The following is an 18,600-nucleotide window of genomic DNA, read 5'->3' as shown; positions in this document are numbered from 1 at the left end:
AAATGTGCAGTTAGCCAACATGTCTGCTTAAATAAGTGTAACACTGATACCTTTGAGATCAGCTGGCACCGCCACCAGATCCTTCGTTCTTTTTCATCCTCCTGATTTTTTTCCCTCTCTCTTTCCAAAACCATTTTCCACTGCTTGCTTTATAATTGGATCTGAGTCACCATGACTACCAAATGGAAGTTGTGTATTTTTTTTTTTTCTCAGGCTCTGCAGCCCAGATTAGAGTCACTTTATGTCGTCTGACTCACGGTCGATAGCGGTCACTCAACCCAACGCACCCTGTGACCGACTGCCTCACTCATGCGGTACATGAGAGTACAGCGTAAGAACACCGAGGGAAAACATGGATACTGTACACGCATTCAGACAGGACGACGCAGATCTGCACTTTGAACCCGGTTCTCAGCGATTTCTCAATGAACTGTTACTCAATTAACTTAAAGCGGACACAGCTCCACCATGACTCCATAAAAAAACAGGGGTTCTGCAGGTTTGAACAAGTGGCATTTAAGACTTTTTAAGACTTTTATAAGACAATTATGGGTTAAATTTGAAACCTACACAAAGTTTGAAAATAACAAAATTTATTCAACTCAGGACATCCCTGGGTTGGGCTCCACTAATGAGGACACATAAAAGGCAGGGGAGGCCATACTGCCAATGAAGTGGTAATAAATGACTAAATGTAAAATATGCTTGTATTTAAGAGTTTTTAGGCTCAGCAAAATTAGCAAATTTAAGACTTTTTAAGACTTTTCCCTCACAGGTGTCAACATTTGAAGCCCTTACTACAGCACAACCACATAAAACTGTTTTTTTTTATTTAACACTTATTTTAGCAGCTTTAATGTTTATTGACATTATAGCTTAGATTTTTTTTTTAGCATGCTAGCATTTACTGAATGGTGACAGGCTACTGCTAATATGTTAACCTGCTCATAGTAACAATACTAAGCCATTGATGTTTAGCTGATATCATTTTCTTTGCATTTCAGTTGAGAATTTTAGCATGCTAGCATTTGCTAATTACTACTAAACATTGAGTAGCTTAGGCTAATGCTACCATGCTCACAGTGAGAATGCCAAACCTGTCATTTAGCAATTACAATGTGTGTTGCATTTTAGTTTAGCATCCTAGCATGCTATCCTGCTCACAGTGACAATGCCAACTTGTAGTTTAGCAGGTGTTATGTTTATTGCCATTTTAGTTGAGTATTTTAGCATGCTAGCATTTGCTAATACGGTTAGCAACAGCAATAAAAACCAGTCAAAACCAGAGTTTAGTCAGTGAAGAGAAGAAGGCCCTTTACCTGGAGTCCATTGTCTTCTGTCTAGAGTGGCTTATTCTGAATATTAGAGGAATACTTGATGCATCCAGTGGTGTCTTTTGAACGAGGACTATCCATTAAAGAGAGAAAATAAGTTTTGCCACCAGGGAAGAAGAAGAAGTAACACAGGACCCTCTTTCAGCAATATTTTCCAAACACCCTGACTGCCAGCAGGGAAAACCCTGCACCTGAATTCACCCTCAATAGACTGGCATGATATGGCATCGCTCTGTGTTTGGTTCATATTTCAGATTGAAAGAACCGCGAGCACTCAGAGCAGTAGTGACATTTCCTCAGATGAGACTCTCTGTTTCAGATGTGGATCGTCTCAGTCATTACTGCACTGGTGTTTGCGTGTGGATAGACGTCTGTGATGCAAAGTTCGAGGGCAGGGCAACGAGCATGGCACGCACATGACTTCATGGGTTTTAGAGCATAAGGCAGAACTTACGGGAAAATGAAAAAAAGAGGTCCCAACCAGGTTCGCTTAAACCACAAGTATTTATTGCCAACTGACAACCAAAGCCTATGCAAAGTCATAAATCCCCCGGTGAAGACAACACAGAAACATATGTCCACAAACAAAACATTATCCAGTCCGAAGATAATACAAATCCTACCCTGTTAATGATTATATCAGGTATAATGTTTATTCCTACTTAAGTTGAGCTTTTGCTAATTGGCACTAAACACAGAGTAGTTTAGGCTAATGTTATCATGCTAACCTCACAAATGGCCCAGTGAAGACAACATAGAAACAGAAGTCTGCAAACAAAATAAATTAATGTTAACCTGTTTACATTAACTTTAGTTGAGCGTTTGGGGGCTCTAGCATTCGCAAATTCATTAGCACTGAAGGCAGCGTAGCTTAGGCTAATTCTATCATGCTAACCTGCCAAATCCCCCAGTGAAGACAACACAGAAACAAAAGTCTGCAAACAAAATATTATCCTATTGGAACATAATTGAGCCTTGAGGCTTTTAGCATTCTAGCATTTGCTAATTAGCACTGAACACAGAGTAGCTAATGCTATCATGCTAACTTGAAAAATGGGCCCCAGAGAAGACAATATACAGAAGTCTACAAACAAAACATTATCCTGTTTGTTAGATAAATGAACGCTAACCTGTTAACATCAACTTTAGTTGAGTGTTTTAGCATTCTAGCATTTGTTAATTAGCATATGCATGGAGCAGCATAGGAGCACTGCTATATTCTTAACCTGCCAAATCCACTGGACAAGACAATGTGGAAACAGAAGTCTGCAAACAAAATATCATCCTGTTGGAAGATAAATGCGTTCTAGCATTTGCTAATCCATTGCCACTGAACACAGAGTAGCTTAGGCTAATGCTATCATGCTAACCTAACATAAAACTGCTCTTCAATGCTAAATTCTTAATTCCTTGCAACCATCTTAAAAGTACTAAAGTAAATTAAAATGATCTGGTCGGAGAGACTCTGTCTGTTTCCGTGCAAAACGTGCAAAACATCAATGAAGAAGAAAAGTGGTGGAGCCCAAAGCGCAGCATCAAATCTGCCAGTAATACAACGGGGGAAAACTTTACTGACAAAAGACGGTGACCTTTGTTCATAACACGAGGAAAGACTTTAGGTGTAAGAGTAGCAGGACAAAACAAAAATAATAATAAAATAGAAAGAAATATGAAGTCATTTTACAAGAATGAGATAAAAGACTGAAGGCTACGTCCCAAACAAGAGAAACATATTCATGCACACACACACACTCATATCAAATCTAACCTACGGGACATTAAAAGGTGAGAAAGGATTTACTTAAACCACGTGTAACATTTGCTAACTGGTAACCAAAGCGCCGAGGACGCCGTTGTCATCACCAGAACGTCTGTTATGCAAAGTTGTAAAAATCCCCCCGTTGAAAACAACATAGAAACAGAAGTCCACAAACAAAACACCGTCGCATCCGAAGACAAACGATGTGTCTCGGGGTCATGTGTCTCACCGTCACAGTCACCTCACCGAGCTCCACGGAGAGTGAATGTGTTGCTAGGAGACGAGTATGTGTGTGTGGAATGTGTGACGTCCTAGAGGCGTGGTCGCGGGTGTGTGTGTGTGTGTGTGTGTGTGTGTGAGTGTGTTTGCAGGACTTTGCCACTCGCTCACACACACACACACCCAGACAGAGGCTCCGGGGCAAGAAGGGGAAGTTGTAAAGCTCCTAATAGCCCCTCTCGGAAGATTGTGTTACCGTCTTTCTCATTCTCTGGGACTTTCTCTGTTGGTAATTTACAGAAAACAAGAAGAAGAAGAAGATGTTCCTTTCTCGGTCGCACAAATCGTTCCACACATCTGCACAGATGACCCAGCCCCCTTCTACGCACATGTTTTTAACCCTAAACTGCTTTTATTTCCCATCTTGCTTCAATGCAACCCTGTTTTACTGTTTGTTTTTTTAACATCTTTTAACATGGACACTAGCATTAAACGTATCAACGAATCGGAACGAAACGTTTCTGACATCTGCTGATTTGTCGTCTACAGCGGCTGTAGAGGAGTAAAGAACCGGATCAGTTCAGTGTTTGCTTCCTTCAGGTGCTTCAACAGCGTAAGTGCACATTGGCCTTCAGCTTCTTAGAAGTTCCCTTTGTGACCTCTCAGGCTTTTATGGAGTGATCTATGTCGTCTTCAATCTGTCTGACTGTGGTTTTATTTGTTGCTTCCAAACTCTTTAGAGATGGTTTTATAAGCTTTTCCAGCCTGATGAGCAACAACAACTCTTTATCTGAGCTCCTCAGAAAGCTCCTTTGTTCATTTCCATCACGCACTTCAACACAAACATGTGTGAAGATCAGACTGAGACGAATCCCTGATTTATTCAAAACTACCAAGAACCGAACGACTCCTGAGTCTCATCGTGTTGATAAGAAAACGCTTCTGAACAAACATTACCTTGTAATCTTGGAGCTGCACCTCGCAGATATGTAATATTTACCGTGGCTGGGAGGTTCAAACCAACATCACAAAACGTGAAACACTTTTACAGACATTGTAGAAAACATTTCTACGCGTCATAAAGCAAAATTACATTAACATGACACATTTACGAGCCCTGAAACAAATTTACATTTCAGAAAACAAACTAATAAGACGCAAAAAGTCACCATCAACCCGTAATGGAATGTACCAACTCCAAGATGGGAGCGGAAGTCGTAACGGGAGTGGCCAGCGGACCCCTTCGTGACCTACGTCAATGTGATGTCACAATGTTAACTGGAGGCAGGACAGAGGGAAGCTAGAGGTGAACAGTCACTTTGAACCATGAAAATGTGGTCTTTCTGTATTTTTTTTTTTTTTGGGTTGTACCAAAATCGAAACATCAAAACCACAAACTTTTATCACATGCCAGCCGCTGCAACTCGTACAACTTTGGTTTAGAGTTGGCGATTAAAAGAAAAGATTAGAGTGAGACAATCAACAGCAATCACGCTTCTTATCAGTTAACATTATTATGTAACACATCATCAGTTTCAGTCCGGATAATGTTGTGGGTGGGAAATGAATTGTGACTGAAATTACATTACGTTAATGCTTATTTAGGGGATTCTTGTTGCATAGTAACACTAATGCTAACCGTGAGCTAATGGAACGTTGGTTAATTTACCACGTTCCCCTCCACAGTGGTTCCTCCTACTTCTTGTAATACCTTTGTTGGAGAGGCTTCACTTGATAAAGACAGACCAGGCTTCTTGCTTTGGTCAAATTGTCCATCCAGTCAGTCAACTTTTTTTGAGTGCATTAGTATATTCTCTAAAATATGCATTTTCCTCGTCCATTCGTGCCAAAACGGTCCATTGAAATATGCTAACCTGCGTTTACAGGCTACAGTGTTTGAGATGTTCTGCCTCCAGTTAAGCCCCGCCCCTCAAAAAAAAAACAAAAAACGTTACATTGTTTAAAAAATGCGTAGGGGTGTATAGGATTTGTTGTTGTCGTTGATGGTGACCATGGTGACCAAACATGGACAAGCGACGGAGTGATGTGATCCACTTGACGCCTTAGAGTTTTTGAAAATGGCACGAACCAGAGCAAAAATTTTGTATAAAGCAAAGCATAATTTACTTCCAGGAAATATTAAAAAAATAATAAAAAAAAACCTGAGAGCGAACTTTAAAAGTTTTCGTAGCACATTGAAAAGTATCAGTCTATGGAAGGAGAGTAAAAATAAGATATTTGTATTAAAAACTTTTTTTTTTTCTTTTTGATCGAGGTGATTGTATCTATGGAGTTGTGTGTGTATATATTACATGTATATGCCTTGTTCTTATCAGGTTTGGTTTGTTAGATTTGAAGAAAAAGGAAACGAGGGTCCGGCTTTTATAATCTATGCATCAGTCCGATATACTTTCTAACCCTAACCCTTCATTTTTTGTGTTTTTTGTTGTATGTTTGCGATTGTGTAAAGTTCATTCAAAGTAAAGTTCATTCATTCATTCAAAATAAAAAGTTACCGCCGTAAATATCGATAATAACAAGTATAATATTTTGTATATTTGTGATATTTTTGTCTGTTAGATTCAGTTCTTTTTGTTTCAGGACGTTTTATGGAGAAATGGATTCCTCTGGGATTAACGATGATCCCGATCTCTAAACGTGAACACTGGTCATCCTCTTCCACTCAAACACGTGTCGTTGCTGAGATTTGTTTGCTCCGTTTTTGGCCGCCACCACTTTGCACGTATCAAAAAGCCTCGTCCCGACCGACGCGCCGCGGCTCGCGAACGCAAACATCTGATCATATCCCTTTATTTAGAACTCACACACTCGTGTAATCTCTAATTTAAACCAGACTGGGGAGACATAAATGGAGGACTTGTCCGCTGAAAGAGGGACACACTCAGCTCTTCTGTTGCCTCTTTTATTTTTTATTTTTTGCTCCTTTATTAGCAGCTGTGCGGCCAATTATCTCCCTGCCCCCTTTCCTGTGTTTGGGCCCGAGAGGAGGAGGACGGGGAGGAGGAGGAGGAGGAGGAGGAGGAGAGGGTGAGAAGGAGGAGGGTTCCTCTCTCTGACATCGTCATAAAGGAATCCCCTTCGCTGGGCTCGGCCCGCCCACTCGCTTACACTCAGCCCGTCTGGCTCCCAGACACACTCGGTGTTCACACACAGTCCCGTCTGAGCGGCCGAGGGAGGAACTCCGACCAAAGGGGGGAACAGAGAAAACTTGACAAGTGGGGAGTTAAAGAGCGAAGGCAGCGGAGGAGTTAACAAAAAAAAAAAAAAAAAAAAAAAGCCCGTCGGTCAGGTAAGTGCAGCAGATTCCTTCCCCTCTCTGTCTATTTTCTTTCTTTTTCTTTTTTCTCCTTTTTTTTTTTTTTTTTTACACTGTTTTATGACTTTGTCAGAGCCAGACGTGGCTTCAAAGCGAACCCTGCAACCTGTTGATCAGGGCAGACGTTCACACGGAGACGCTGTGAAGTCAAATGAACTGTGATATTGACGTTGGACTGTTGCCACCGTGGACCGGCTCCGTTGCAAAGGTCAGATGTGAATAGCTCCTTTGAATGGGATGGCTTCATTTCTCTCGGGCTTTATTTAGAGATCACATCAGCGCCCGTCTGGAGCCTGCGCCTGTACCTGCGTCTCCGCTCCTTCATACATACATGTCACTCGTCATGCGTCGTGCGTCAGGGGGCCCGTTTGCCACCAGCGGAAAAAAAAAAAAAAACAAAAAAAAAAAAAACAGAGGTCATAAAAAAGTTGTAGAAAAGCAGCCGGAGGAGGCGTAGTGGTGGCGCTGAAGCGAGGCCGGAGCCGCTCAAACATTCCTCTCATTGTTCAGAGGCCCCGTAAGTCTGCGAGCTCCCAAACCTCCATGAAAGGAAGGGAATCCAGCGGCTACTGTAGCTAGCACACTTTCAGCTGCAGCTCCTTCCTGGAGAAGTTTCCTCTCAGACCGAAGCCGAGATAACGTAGCACCACCACCACCCGCCTCCTCCTCTGGCTTTGATCTGATAACCTCTACGCCCGGGGAGGACATGGGAACGAGGAGACGAGGGAGGTCAGAGGAGGGTTGTTGTTGTTGTTGTTGTGTTTATTTTGACTTCTGGGAATGGATGGATGCAGGGGGGAGGCGAAGAGGAGCTTTCAGGGGTTTGAGTGGGTGGGTGGGTGGGTTATTAGGTGGGTGGGTGGGTGTGCCCCGGCCGGCGGCAGCCTGCAGCCTGCAGCAGCAGCAGCAGCAGCAGGAATGGGCCTGGGCTCAGGAAACCGTGGCGTAGTGGAATAAAAAAGTGTGTGCATCCATTCGTGCTTGTGTGGTTCAGCGGCAGCAGGGCAGCTGTACGCTAAGTACAGGCCTGGTGGCGGTGAGGGTGTTTGGCTCCGAGTCAGCCCGGGGATAGGGTTACACGCATTGGGCTGCAGGGAGTGGACCTCAGGCTTGGGCTGGGTCCTCCAAGCTTTACAGCTTTTTTTTTTTTCTGTTTATTTATTTTTTTCAAGAAAGAAAAAAAATAAAAATAAAAGCAGCAGGATTTTTTTTTTTTTTTTTTTTTTTTAAAAAAGTCTTACTCTAATGTCCCACATGTGGCCGCTGATTCAAAGGGAGCAGCAGCAGCAGCAGCAGCAGCAGAGCCGGCCCGAAGCCCGGGCCCTGAATGTCACTGAATGTCACGGCCTCGGCAATAATTACACCCTCACACGCAAACCAGAATCAATCACGTGGCTCAGACGTCTGGCAGCGAGTGGAGCCGAAGCCGAGCCGAGCTGAGCTGAGCTGAGGTGTGGTGGTGGTGGCGCGTCGAAAAAGGTGTTCAAGAGATCGAGGGTTTGACTCGCCGGGATGTGTTTTGCAGTTTCACTGCTGGGTCTCGTGGTCGGTGGCGGTGGAAGAGGGGGGGGGAGAAAAAAGAGAAAGAGGAAAAAAAAAATAAAAAAAAAGAAGAGGGCTTTGTTTGCATCAATCAAACAGATGTGTGGGCCTGTTTACGGAGACCGAGAGGAGGAAACAAGCAATTAGGAAAAGCAAACATATTTGCACTTTAAGAAAAAGAGCTCTTTGCCTTTTTTGTCCGAGAAGCAGCTAAATTGTCAGTTTTTTGAGCGTTTTGTCTGCGTTGAGCGTATCTTGATCCGGGGCCACGTCTGCACTTCACACACACAACATGTCCACATGGCACAAGAAAGCCCATCAAAGAAATCCACAAGTCCTCCTTCTCTCTTTTTTCTTTCTCCTCTCTCTCTCGAGTACATCTGCTGGCGATCCGTCACTCGCTGATACTGATTTTCCTGCTCGGTCAACATGTTCTGAGCAGCTAGCAGCGAAAGCCACCGCAGCCTTGTGATTATTTCCAAACCCACTCGAGCTGGATCGTCTGGGAGCCAGAGAGGAAAGAAAAAAGAAACGAAAAAAAAAAACAGAAAAAGGGGGGAAAGTGAGAGACGTGTCGAGCTCCTCGCGGCGAGCGTTTGAGGTGAGGTGTTGGACGGCGTGCGTCAACCAGAGCGGCCGTCATTACAGAGGAGAGAGGGAAGGAATGAGCTCATGGACATTAACGGCTGTGGGTTCGACCGGGGGGGAGGGAGGGAGGGAGGGAGGGAGGGGAGGGAGGGGAGGGAAGGAGGAGAGAAACCGAAGGAAGAGATGAAAAGGCAGAGAAAATAGCTCGGGCTGCCAGATGAAAAGGACGGCGGGATGGAGGACCTTAAATGACCTTTCGTTGCTGAAATATGTCCCGGTTTACAGCCAGAAGTCGGTATTTTAGTTCGAAACAAATGTCGGCGCTGGACTTTCGAGAAGCTTAGAGCATCGCACTATTTTAGGAAGCTCTTTGTGAAACTCTCAGAAGCGGCCGCAGATTTGCAGCAACAACGACGCGGCCCGGGTGTTGATAGCAACCCCTCGGCCGGGTTCACGATGTCCCAGACAGGCTCAAAACTTATTTAGACTCTGGACTTCCCCAGAAGCGTCCCACTGACTCATGGCTGCTGAAAATACTGGAAGAGGACGATTAGTTAACGAGCGAAGCATCATTGAGGAAGCCCGGCCCAGAGCTCTGCGCCACTCCACTTCCTTCTGACTTCATTTTCTCTGAAGTCCGGGGACGACACGCGTCCGACCGGCATCGCGTCACCACCACCACCACCACCACGCTAGCGGAGGCTAGGAAACACAGCGAGGCGACGCTGCCGCCGCTGCTGCTGCTGGAGGTCGCCACAAAAACCACCGACCTGTCTCTGTCTGTCTGGCCAGGGGAATTCCTGGCAGAGTGATTTTTGAGACTACAGGACTGAATCACATTGCCAGGGATTTCCAATGGCTGACACGAAGAAAGACGCCTCTTTCTGGTTTGAATACTCAAACATGAACATGACCCGTGTCACGAATGGAGAGGGGGGGGAGATGGGGAGGGGGGAGAGGTGGGGGGGGGCGTAGTAATGATGGCTGTGCGGCAGCAGGACTTAACCCACATGTGAACAGAGACTGACTGCCGTGTTCACAGTGGTTAAGTTCTGCCGCCACAGGGCTGCAGCCTGCAGGGAAAAGGTCAGGGAGGGGCCGCCCGGCATCCAACCACACTTCAAAACGCAAATGGCTCTCGTCCACCGCTTTGTTGTGGACACACATCATCGCTGTTTAATGCACCTGACTGTAAAATGACTGCGTCAGATTGACTTTGTTTTTTTGATTTTTTTTTATAGTGTAGCTGCAGTTCAGACTTTATCTGGTCAATAAAAGCAAAAAAAGCACTTTTTTTCTTTGAATTTGTAAAAAACTAAACTCAAATTGACACTTTTTATAGTTTTTTTCCACTAAAAACTACAGTACTGGATGTAAAATCAAACCGTGATCATTTTATTGATATGTTTTACGTTTCCACAGTCAACATTCATCTAATGTTGTGTGTTTATCTGTCAAATTGTATTTTTTTTTCTCAGGGTTTGTGAAATTGAAGATTTTCAGGATTTTTTTTTTATAGTGTAGCTGCAGGCAAAGAATGATAATTAAAAAAATCTGCTTTATTCATGATTTTTATGGACCGTAGCACTTTCTTTTCCTTTAAATTTCTTAAAAACAAAACTCAAATTGACACTTGTTACAGTTTTCTTCCCCTAAAAACTACAGCACTGGTTGTTTTATGTTTCCAGAGTCAAAATTCACCCAAGTCTGTGTATTTTTCCGCAACTTCTGCTTTAAAACTGTCACAATTGTACATGTTTTCTCTCAGGTACAGCGTCGGCCAAATGTTTGGAGTTATGTAGGAAATTAGAAGTGTTCATGAGGTCGACACCTGGACCGGTTTTCATTTAACAGGTGTCACGTTGCCTGGAAGTCAGAACAGTTTCCCACGTCCACATTTTGTTTTTATTGAGCTACATTCTGCAGCTAATTGGCTACATTGATCCTGTTACTGATAGTTTTTTATGGGCTGCAGTTTTTGTGGACTCTTTTTAAAAATACGACCTGAATTCAACATTTTTTTTTTACAGTGTAGCTCCAGTTAACACTTATAAACATGTCTTTTTTCTCTCTTTTAAACATATACTAACCTTGACAGTAAACAAAAAACTACTACCACTGGCGGCAGGTTTTCTGGAAACATCTTAAAAACAAACTTTTTTTATAGTGCAACTCCACTAACACATCAAACTATGTCTTTAAATGTGATTAACAACTAATCCTGTCAATGAAGGCCAAATGTGCTGCTAGTCTTTTACTGTGTGGTTGCAGCTAATCTTGTCAATGAAGGGCAACAAACTTGCTGCTAGACTGATCCTTTTACTTTGCTTTTATGAGGTTACCAGTGGCTGCAGTTTTTCTGGAGGAAAAAAATAAAACTTCAATTGAAATAATTTTACAGTGTAGCTCCAGTTAAAAGGTTTTTCTCTCACAAACACAACTAATATTGTCAATGAAGGGGAAGAAACATGCTGCTACACTGATTATTTAACTTTGATTTGTTGCAGAATTTCTAAAGAAAAAAACAGATTGGAAATAAACTTAATTTGAAACTTTTACAGTGTAGCTCCAGTTAAAACTTATGTCTGAGAAGCCAAATTGATTCTTTTATTTTGTTTTTTATAGGTTTATAAGTGGTTGCAGATTTCTGGGGGGAAAAAAACTAACTTGAATTGAAACTATATATTTATAGAGTACGTCCACGTAACATTATGAAGCTTAAATGTACAGTTATGTCTCATGAAAACAGCTAATCTTGTCCATCTTGTCCATCAAACTATGTCTGAAAAGGGTTTTCTCTCACAAACACAACTAATTGTTTCAATAAGGCAAAGAAATATGCTGCTAGACTGATTGTAACTTGTAACTGGTTGCACATTTTATGGGTTTGAATTTAAAGGTTTTACAGTGAAGCTCCAGTAAACACTTGTATGAAAAGGTTTTTCTGTCATGAAAACAAACCAAACTTGACGATAAAGTGTAAAAAAACCAACATGCTGCTACATCGATTCTTAAAACTTTATTTGGCTGCAGAATTTCTGAAAATGTCACTGAAAATTAAACTAAAATGTTTTATAGTGTAGCTCAGATTAATACAGAATCAGGTCTGAAAGGGGTTTTCTGTCACAAAAATAAGTAATTGTTTCAATAAAGGGGAAGAAACATGTGGCTACACTGATTGTTTAACTTTGTTTTCATGGGTTTACCACTGGGTGCAGATTTTGTGGGTTTGAACTGAAAGGTTTTACAGTGTAGCTCCAGTGAACACTTTTGTCTGAAAAGGTTTTTCTCTCATGAAAACAACTAAACTTGTCAATAAAGGGTAAAAAAAAAAAAGCTGCTCGACCGATTCTCAAACTTTTCTTTTAAGTTACTATGGGTTTACCACTGGTTGCAGATTTTGTGGGTTGAATTGAAAGGTTTTACAGTGTCGCTCCAGTGACACTTTCATCTTTCTCTCGTGAAAACAACTAAACTCGTTAATAAAGGGCAAGAAAAAAATGCTGCTACATCGATTCTTAAACTTTGTTTGGCTGCAGAATTTCTGAAAATGTCGCTGAAAATTAAACTAAAATGTTTTATAGTGTCGCTCAGATTAACACTAAATCAGGTCTGAAAGGGGTTTTCTCTCATAAAAATAACAAATTGTTTCACTCTTTAACTTTTGCAGATTTTGTGTAGCTCCAGTTAACATTTAAACTTTTGCCTGAAAAGGTTTTTTCTCTCATGAAAACAACTAATCTCGATAATAAAGTGTAAAAAAAAATGCTGCTAGATTCTTAAAAAACTTAGTTTGGCTGCAGAATTTCTGAAAATGTTTTACTGTGTAGCTCAGATTAACACTAAATCACGCCTGAAAGGGGTTTTCCCTCGTAAAAGTAACTAATTGTTTCAATAAAGGGGAAGAAACAAGCTGCTAGATTCATTCTTAACTTAAAAAAGTTTTCACGGGTTTAACTGGTCTCGTCAATAAAGCGCAAAAAAAAAAGCTGCTAAACTCTTTTACGTAGTTTTAATGTGTTTACCAGGACTGTTTATAAAAAAAAACAGTAGAATCGTCTCAATAAAGCCCAAAACAAACCGCTTCTAGACCGACTCCTGACTCTTGACTCGTGACTGATGCAGGAATCAGGGTTTGGTGTTGAATCCGTCTCTAAATGTCATTTGTCTCATTAGCGTCTCGGGCCTCAGTGTGTCGCCTCATGTCTCAGTGTGTGTGTGTGTTTTATTTTTTATGGATTCATTCAGTTTGCTTCCACCTGTTGGTAGCATCATCACACCGCCCCCCCTCCCCCGGCCCCCCCCCTCCACTCGCCTCCCGCTGGCTCGGCCTCCTGTGCCTGCTGTGCTGATAATCAGTGAGTGACGTCGGCTGGCTCAGTTCAGCAGGAACAGGAGTCCGAGCTCCTTTCACACTTTAATGACGACGTTTAATCACAAAGATAAAATCTGCACCTTGTTTTTTTTTCAATTTAATGCACAGAAAGAGAAAATTCACCTTTGTAGATGCAACAACCGTAATATGTGTTTTTATTCCTGCATGTATGAGTTGTATAAATAACATAATTTCTGTCAATTGTTTTTCCATTTCAGATTAAAGTTCGACTTCCTTCCAAATCGTAAGCGAGTGTCTGGTGATTTGTCGTCTTTCTTTTTCTCCACCACTAATCATCCGTGTCGAGGTCAATATCAGGAGATCAGACTTTCATATTTAGTCCCGATCTTGACTTTTAAGTCAACTCTTTCTGCTGTTGAGTCACGTTACAGGCGACGCTCGGGCTGAATTACGAGAGCTCACCGCGCCGTTGCGCAACGCTAACCTTTTACTTCCTACGAGCTGCGTGTTCGACGTCTGCTGTGTTTGCACAGTGAAAAGTCTTTAAAAAAATTACAAAATGAATCAATCCATTAAATTTAGAGTAGTAATGGAGTTTCCACTGTCAAAGAAAACACAGACGGAGCCTTAAACGTTGTCAAACCAACTATGTGACGACGGAAAAGGAGATGCAAGTAAATAAAAGGTCATTTCTTCTTTTATTTGCTGAATTAAAAGATCAACCTGGAGCTCGTACAGTCGAGAACGACGTTCACAACCACCTCAGATGCAAAGTGCATTCACTGCCTTTACAGACGACTTATTAGAAAAATGATTTAAAGTCTCCTTCTTTAAGTTTATAGAGTTAAACTCCTTTAAATGACATTTTCATGCTTTGATATTTATTAGTAAAAAAAAAACAGAGGTGCACATTTATGGAAGAAAAAATAATGAATAAAACTACAATCTGCATAGAATAAGTTTTTACCGACATATGAATAAAGTTATGTTACTTAAAAATGACCTAAAAATAAAGTGAAAAGCTTTTAACTTCTAATTTCTTGCTACTCTTTTAGCAGCTACTTTACAAATGTTTAACTAATTGCATATAAAGACAACGTATTAGAAAATATGAAAATGATGTAACGCTGTTTAATGTCTCCTCGTAAGTACGTTTATTAAGTTTAATCCTTTTAAATTACTAGTTAAGCTCCTTTAAACGACGTCTGAACAAGTCCAAGTTTGATATTTATCAGTAAAATGACAGAGCTGCACATTTAGAGAAGAAAAGATAATGAATAAAACTACGATGTACATGGTTTATTACAGTCAATCCTTTTAAATCACTAGTGAAGCTCCTTTAAACAGCGTCTGTACATATGAATAAAGTTATGTTACTTTAAAATGATAAAAAGCTTTTAACTTCTGGCTGCTTTACAAAGTTTTAGTTACATATAAAGAAAACTTAGTAGAAAATATAAAAATGATGTTAACACTGTTTAACGTTTGACTATTAAGGTTCATCCTTTTAAATTATTAGTTACGCTCCTTTAAACGTCATTTTTGCTTTGACATTTCTTAGTAAAATGACAGAGGTGCACATGTATAGAAGAAAACTAAACATTGAGAACATTCTTTAATGACATATGAATAAAGTTATGTTACTTTAAAATGATAAAAAGCTTTTAACTTCTATTTCTTGCCACTCTATTAGTAGCTGCTTTAGAAATTATAAATCACTTGCACAGAAAAGGTGAAATAAACTCTACTACTCGCCCTCGGTTTGTGCAGGTTGAGGGTTTTTTTTTTGTTTTTTAATGCAAATAATATTTAACAGCTGCAGGCTGATATATTTTTAACTTGAGAAAACAAAAATGAGCATTAAATGTCACCTTTCTAAGCTGAAACATTAATGCATAATCATTTCCCAAAGCTGATATTTACAGTGTAAACACTCCACTGCACCCATCCTCTGATCACACACGTCCACATTAGATTGTAAAGACTTGCAGCAGCTTTTTTTTTTTTTTTACAGTGTACTGTATGCATTAGTAGGCCTGCTTGTATTGGCGGTTGCCGTGGCAACGGGGACACGTGGCCGTCATCAGCCTCGTCCAGCTGCGTCAGAGGAGGAGACGGTTCAACCGGCGAGTTCCTGTTTCTGAGAAAGCAGCCTGGAGGTGTGGAGGTGAAAGTCAGCGACCTTCTCTCGATCACACCGCACCCATCTTTGCTCTTTTTTTAAAAAAAAAAAAATTATTTACCCTCCACTCATTCCCCGCGGATCAGATCCCACCCAGGTACGGCCCCTCTTCCACCTCCGTTACCTGCTTACTCAGCTCTTACTCAAAGTGTTTGTGCAGCAAAAAGTGGAAAAACCTCTTAACACCAAAATTACCAGGTGGGTTGTGAATTACCTCCACTGGTAAAGCCCTAAATCAGGAGGTACTGCGCCCACAGGTGGCGCTTTAGTCTCCAAAAACAGCCTCACACTCGCAAAGGTTTAGATGCCTTCTCATTCAATGTTTATTATATCTGCATTGTGAATTAAAACCACAAACCATCTCAACGTCTCAGAATTCACATAATTTCCTTATTTATGTTTGTTTGTTTTAAAAATCAGAGGTTTAGATTCAATGTTTCTGTCTTTCTTTCTTTTATTTCCCACATCATGAATTAAAACTACGAACACAAAGGAGTTATGGAATAAATGCATCGCAAAACATGAGCTACTGCACCTGCAGGTGGCGCTTTAATACATTTAAGTTTCCACTATTATCTAAACTACAGCCTCAAAATCTCAAAAGTCACATATTTCACTGTATTTATCTGATTTTTTTTTCTTTAAAGACGTCAAATTGTACGACTTTCTCTCAGGTTCAGGAGTTTGGACAAACTTTTATTATTTTCCTACATTGATTAATACTGAAGTCGTTCAAACTACAAAGGAAGATGGAGAATAATTATAAGTTACATATAATTCTTCTACATAGTATGTATATTATTTCTAGTATTAGTTATTATGAAACTATAAACGGACACACATTTAAATTTGTAGTAAACTAATAAAGTTTTGTGATTTTTTTGTCAAAACCCTGAAACCTGAAGTTTAACTGAGTATTTCTCTTTGTCGGGAACTTATTCTCCTCCTGCAAAGATCTTTTTTTTTCTTCTTCTATGTGTCGTTTGAAACACGCCTCATTAATCATTAAACGAGTTTAGTTAAATATGACGACGGCGAAAGAGAAAGAGAAGAAGTCAATGGTCGGGGTCTGAAAAAAAGAAAAACCAGACGGTGGTGAAAGAGGCAGACGAGTCAAACACGGAGGAGAGACACCTGAATGAAACAGATTCCACTATCTTTATTGTCCTGTTTGTTCTTCCTTCATCGGCTCATGTCTCGCGTGGAAACTTGAGTCTGAGGCTCCGACAGACTCTGTGTCCTCCTCTGATTATGATCATAAATGAGCCTTGTTGACTCTGTCTGCAGAGAGAGGACGGTTCTTCACTCCTCACTGATTTAATTGTGTCGTGTTCCTTCCACCGAGCATAAAAGAAAGAAAACATTTAAATCTGCCCCATTGTCTTCCATCCATTTCTCAATGTTGACCTTTGTGTGTCAGCCCCTCCCCTCTCACCCACTCTGTAAATGTCTTTCTATTTTTTTCTTTGTTATATATATATATATATATATTTTGTCCTCCCTTCGCTACGCCCACGCACTCCTTCACCTACCTACCTGCCTCCACGAGCCGACCAATCGGCTGCGGAGGTGGGGGTTGCCATGGCAACACAACAGGTAAACACGGGCGGAGATAAGGGGAAGAAGAAGACGTGACGAGGGCAGAGGTTTGATTGAGAACACGGTGGTTTTCTGTCTTATCTGTGACTCATGTTCGGTTTGTGCAGCTCTTGGCGAAGACGTCACATTTTTTTTTTTGTTTTCCGCCTCTGAAAAAAACATTAAAGCGTCTTCTTACTTGGCAGTTTCTGTGTCAGAGGATTCGACTTCCTGACGACCACGCGACGACGCTAGGCAACTAATTACAGTTCACTGTGAGACCACATTTATAGAACATTTTGTGACATGAAAATATTTAAAAACGGGTTTAATTTATTCCTAAATTATCTTAATTAGATAAACTGCTACTTTTTTAAAGATATTTAATTAGCTGTGCACTTAGCTATGCACTTTTTTCAAGGATGGTCAGATTCTTCCTAAACCTACTTTTTAACTGATTCCCACTCGACTGTGCTTTATCTGCTACGTCTGGTTTATTCAATGTGTTTGTGTGTTCGCTGTATTGTCTGTGTTCTTATGTCGGTGTTTGTGAATGTGAAGTTTATAAAATAAAGTTAATTGAATTGAATTGTTGTTCCTATAACTTGAGATTTTCTTACTGGTTCTTAGTAAACGATTAAAATGAAAACTAATGAAATACCGTCGACAGTATTAAGTGTAAACTCATATTTTCTGCTTATTTCTAGACTAAATATCTTAAATCAAGGCAAAATGTGCTTGTTTTACAAGGTAATTCTTCTTACTAAGCATTTGTTTTAAGAGTTTAGTCACTAAATGATCTTAATTATCGTCATTATAACTCGTTACTCAGTTAATTTGATGCTTAAAATGAAAGCTATAGCACAACTCTAGAGGTTTTAAATCAAATAAAGACACGTGCACGGACTCCGTCCACCACCTGTTTGACCTCCTGACCTCTGGGGGGCGATGCAGGTCCAAAAAAACCCACCTGAATGATTTACGTTCTTTGTAACATGTCTCACTCTGTCTGTGAATGAGATTATATTTTCAGTTTAATGTTCAGTATTTTATTCTTCTTAAAAGCTTCGTTGTGTCGTGAACTTTTAAACTCAGGTTTTTTTAGTTTTAACTAATTTCTCTTGCACCTTGTTTATTATGTTGTTCACAAAATCTCTGGTTGAATGGACATTTTTTATACATTTTTTAAAATTATTTCGCTCCCCCACAATTTTCCAGCACGTTGCACGGTATAAATAAAAAAAATGAATATTTGAACCTGTGTATTATTTGAATAACTTAACACTGAATACAAAATGATAATAATAATAACATATATTTATAAATAGCACCAGGCCGAGTTGAATTAATATAACACATATAGTAGGTAGGAGGGTTCCTCCTTAATCTCTCCTTCAGTTTTGGGTCCTTGGTCTGAAAAACGTTGCCTCTAAACAGACGAGTCATAATAATAAGCGATAAATTGAGATGTGGATCATAACTCACAGTTGCAACAACAACAACAACAAAAAAAAAGCTAATAAATACATTTTACTTTTGTCTTTGTCATATATATGATTCTTTCTGAGCCTGAATCAATGAAGGACTTCAGCCTGAGAGACAAACCTCAGGGAAAACTCTGCAAAAAGTAAAGTCTAAAGTCTTGTGTGACGGGATAAACTTCTATCAGGACTTAACTTTTGACCTGGATACAAATATGCAAACAATTTTAAAAATAATAGTAAA

General features: G+C 40.4%; 1 long non-coding RNA gene across 1 annotated transcript; it reads left to right on the top strand.

The window, feature by feature from the left end:
• Positions 1 to 5,247: 5,247 nt before the first annotated feature.
• On the top strand, positions 5,248 to 17,529 carry LOC124997741. The gene is made up of 2 exons (XR_007110995.1): positions 5,248 to 13,461; positions 15,150 to 17,529. It is a non-coding gene; the product is annotated as an uncharacterized LOC124997741 (long non-coding RNA).
• Positions 17,530 to 18,600: the final 1,071 nt, after the last annotated feature.

The sequence above is a fragment of the Mugil cephalus genome, chromosome 20 (assembly GCF_022458985.1).
Source record: "Mugil cephalus isolate CIBA_MC_2020 chromosome 20, CIBA_Mcephalus_1.1, whole genome shotgun sequence".
Taxonomy (NCBI): Eukaryota; Metazoa; Chordata; class Actinopteri; order Mugiliformes; family Mugilidae; genus Mugil; species Mugil cephalus.
Note: the sequence above shows the minus strand (reverse complement) of the source record. Positions and strands in the feature narration are given on the sequence as shown.